Source organism: Mesoplodon mirus, assembly GCF_964341445.2.
Source record: "Mesoplodon mirus genome assembly, contig: HAP1_SCAFFOLD_74, whole genome shotgun sequence".
Lineage (NCBI taxonomy): Eukaryota > Metazoa > Chordata > Mammalia > Artiodactyla > Ziphiidae > Mesoplodon > Mesoplodon mirus.
The window spans coordinates 1,455,472-1,459,955 of record NW_028295786.1 but is presented as its reverse complement, the minus strand read 5'-3'; positions in this window follow the sequence as shown (position 1 = coordinate 1,459,955).

Here is a 4,484-nt window from a genome sequence, read left to right as displayed (position 1 = left end):
CAGTTGGAAAGTCAAACCGGAGCACCAGAAGAGGGACTATTCGTTGAGTTTTAGAAACCTTTCGTATTCACAGTGTGTCCATTCTCTAGGTTTCCCGTACATGTTATAGCTGTAGTAATAATCCCTTCAACCTGGAGACTTGGAAACCATGGAATGGGTGCCATGCATTATTGCTTTAAAGGGTCTGCATTTGTTCACCCAATCTCACCAATCCTCTCAGTCCCAAGTGTCCAGCCTTATGCAACATCGAGCTGTCACTGTAGACAGGGACATTCCAGGTTTCATCAGAGACCCTGAAGGAATTGAAAAGAATTTCCCTGTTTTTTTGTTTTGTTTTTGAAATTCCTTTTTATAGTGGGTTTGAGCAGATTCTCGCTGCCATGTTTATGCCAGTCTAGACAAACTTGATTCCCTAAAAGAGACATATCAATACATAGGTTTTAAGATTCTTACTAGTCAGATATATTCCTCTGCGGGAAATATGGGGTTTTGAGACCCTTGCACTAAGGATGGTGTAGGTAGGTCTTGTCTATTCCATAGTTGGTTTTTGGAATGGTACCTGTGCTTATATCAAATTCTGGTTTTATGCATCACCCCAGCTCTCCTTCCCCCTTAAGCAGGCATAAGAGTGTTTTCTAAATGTGAGACTCTGTTCTCTTTCCTAACTCAGTTCATGTGTAGCCATGTTTACAGGATCTTCATAAGTGATATCTTATGATAAGTTTCTTTTTCTGTGTGACTTATTTCACTTAGAATCATCGTACCTGAATCCACTCATATTGATGCTACTGGTCTTATGACATTGATTTCATGGCTGAGGTATAATCCATCGTACGTAAGTACCACAATTTTTTGAACCATTTTTATCTTTCCTGGGATATTTAAGTTGTACCCAAGTTGAGGTTCTTGTAAGTAGTGCAGCCCTAAATTTTGGGGTGGCTCTGTCTTATTGATTTTCAGTTTTCCCAAGGTATATTCCCTAGACTGGAAGTGCCCTTGTCTCTGTAGCTCTGTTGTTTACTTGTTTTAGGGGACACAGTGCACTCCTCCAGAGAGGCAGTTGGCAGTTTACATCCCGGCCATCAGCATAACAATGCTCCCTGTTCTCCAGGGACTGTCTTGCCTTTCTGGTATTTACACATTTTGTGGATGTCCCTTTTGACCGGTGGTGAGTGATACTTCTTTATAATGCAGATTTGCATTGCCCCCTTGCTTGCTTGGCCAAAAAGTGCGTATGCGTTTTGTCCTTAATATATTCAGGAGAAAACGCATACGCCGTTTTTGGACAAGTGCATCATTGTCGAAGTTGTGCCCCTTTTCATGTGCTTTACAGATGATTCCAACGTACCTCTTGAAATCTGTTTCCTGCTATTCTGCCTCGCCTTCAATTCCCCCTCATTGCCTTCCCTCAACAGATTTTTGGACGATAGTTGTCCTTTAATACTCTGCCAGTTTGTGAATTGCTGTGCCCCTTAGCTTCATTTTTCAACTCGTTTTTTGTGAGCTGAACGCAAGTCCACAATTTTGATTCAGGACGTAATCTGGATCCCGCGGGTTGGCTTAGACTTTGGTTAATTCTTCTTCTTGCCGGGAAATTAGAGTGACATATGCCCGTCCAAATGCCTATCAGCTACTCTCTCATTGGTTCTCCCTCTTCCCTTTTATCCTCTGCCAAATTGGCAACCTGTGCGAACCAGGAGGATAAAGGGGCTGTCTCTCCAAGTTGGGAGATTGATAGTGAAGCAGTTGGAAAGTAAAAGCGGAGCACCAGGAGAGGGACTATTAGTTGAGTTTTAGAAACCTTTCGTATTTACAGTGTGTCCATTCTCTAGGTTTCCCGTACATGTTTTAGCTGTAATAATATTGACCTCAACCTGGAGAGTTGGGACAAATGGAATGGGTGCCACACATTATTGCTTTAAAGGGTGTGCATTTGCTCAACCAATCTCACCAATCCTCTCAGTCCCAAGTGTCCAGCCTTATGCCATATCCAGCTGTCATTGTAGATAGGGTCATTCCAGGTTTCATTAGAACCCCTAAAGGAATTGTAAAGAATTTCCATGCTTTTTGTTTTTTGTTTTTTTTTTTTGAAAATCCTTTTTATACTGGGTTTGAGCTGATTCTCACTGCAATGATTATGCCTGTCTAGACACACTTGATTCCATTATGGAAACATATCAATACATAGGTTTTAATATTCTTACTAGTCAGACATATTACTCTGTGGGAAATATCGTGTTTTGAGTTCCTTTCACTGAGGAAGGTGTAGGTCTTGTATATTCCATACTTGGTTTTTGAGATGGTACGTGTGGTTATATCAAACGCTGGTTTTCTGTAGCACCCCACCTCATATTCCCCCTTAAGCAGGCATAAGAGTGTTTTCTAAATGTGAGTCTCTGTTCGCTTTCCTAACTCTGTTCATGTGTAGCCATGTTTAGAGGACCTTCATAAGTGATATCTTATGATAAGTTTCTTTATCTGTGAGACTTATTTCAGTTAGAATCATCGTACCTGAATCCACTCATTTTGCTGCTACTGGTCTTATGACTTTGATTTCATGGCTGAGGGATATTCCATCATACGTAACTACCAAAATATTTTAAACCATATTTATATTTCCTGGGATATTTAAGCTGTACCCAAGTTGAGGTTCTTGTAAGCAGTGCAGCCCTAAATTTTTGGGTGGCTCTGTCTTATTGATTTTCTGCTTTCCCAAGGTATATTCCCCAGATTGAGAGTACCCTTGGCTCTGTAGCTCTGTTGTTTACTTGTTTTACGGAACACAATGCACTCCTCCAGAGAGGCAGTTGGCAATTTACATCCCGCCCATCAGCATAACAAGGTTCCCTGTTCTCCAGGGCCTGTCTTGCCTTTTTGGTTTTTACCCATTTTGTGGATGTACCTTTTGACAAGTGGGATGTGATACTTTGTATTGCAGATTTGCATTGCCAGCATGCTTGCTTGGCCTAAAAGGGCGTATGCGTTTTCTCCTGAATATATTCAGGAGAAAACGCATACGCCCTTTTTGGCCAAGTGCATCATTGTCGATGTTGTGCCCCTCTTCCTGTGCCTTAAATGCGATTCCAACGTACCTCTTCAAATCTGTTTCCTGCTATTCTGCCTCGCTTTCAAGTCTGCCTCGTTGCCTTCCCTCAACAGATTTTTGGACGATAGTTGTCCTTTATTACTCTGCCTGTTTGTGAATTGTTGTGCACTGATCTACATTATTTAACTCGTTTTTTTTGTGAGCTGAACGCACGTCCAATATTTTGGTTCAGGACCTATACTGGTTCCCGGTGGGTGGCTGAGGCTTTGGTTATTTCTTCTTCCTGCCAGGAAATTAGAGTGACATATGCCCGTCCAAATGCCTAACAGCTACTCTCTCATTGGTTCTCCCTCTTCCCTTTCATCCTCTGCCAAATTGGCAACCTGTGAGAACCAGGAGGTTAAAGGGGCTGTCTCTCCAATTTGGGAGATTGATAGTAAATCAGTTGGAAAATCAAACTGGAGAACCAGGAGAGGGACTATTCGTTGAGTTTTAGAGACCATTCGTATTCACAGTGTGTCCATTCTCTAGGTTTCCCGTACATGTTATAGCTGTAGTAATATTCCCTTCAACCTGGAGAGTTGGGACCCATGGAATGGGTGCCATGCATTATTGCTTTAAAGGGTCTGCATTTGCTCACCCAATCTCACCAATCCTCTCAGTCCCAAGTGTCCAGCCTTATGCCACATCTAGCTGTCATTGTAGACACGGTTATTCCATGTTTCATCAGAGACCCTGAAAGAATTGTAAAGAATTTCCCTGTTTTTTTATTTTGTTTTTGAAATTCCATTTTATAGTCGGTTTGAGCTGATTCTCGCTGCCATGTTTATGCCCGTCTAGACACACTTTATTCCCTTACAGAGACATATCAATACATAGGTTTTAAGATTCTTACTAGTCAGATATATTCCTCTGCGGGAAATATGAGGTTTTGAGTCCCTTTCACTGAGGAAGGTATAGGTAGGTCTTGTCTCTTCCATAGATGGTTTTTGGAACGGTACCTGTGCTTATATCAAACTCTGTATTATGCATTACCCCACCTCTCCTTCCCCCTTAAGAAGGCATGAGAGTGTTTTCTTAATGTGAGACACTGTTCTCTTTCCTAACTCAGTTCATGTGTAGCCATGTTTACAGGATCTTCCTAAGTGATATCTCATGATAAGTTTCTTTTTCTGTGTGACTTATTTCACTTAGAATCATCGTACCTGAATCCACTCATTTTGCTGCTACTTGTCTTATGACATTGATTTCATGGTTGAGGAATATTCCATCGTACGTAAGTACAATAAATTTTTGAACCATTTTTATCTTTCCTGGGATATTTAAGTTGTACCCAAGTTGAGGTTCTTGTAAGCAGTGCAGCCATAAATTTTTGGGTGGCTCTGTCTTATTGATTTTCAGCTTTCCCACGGTATATTCCCCACACTGGAAGTGCCCT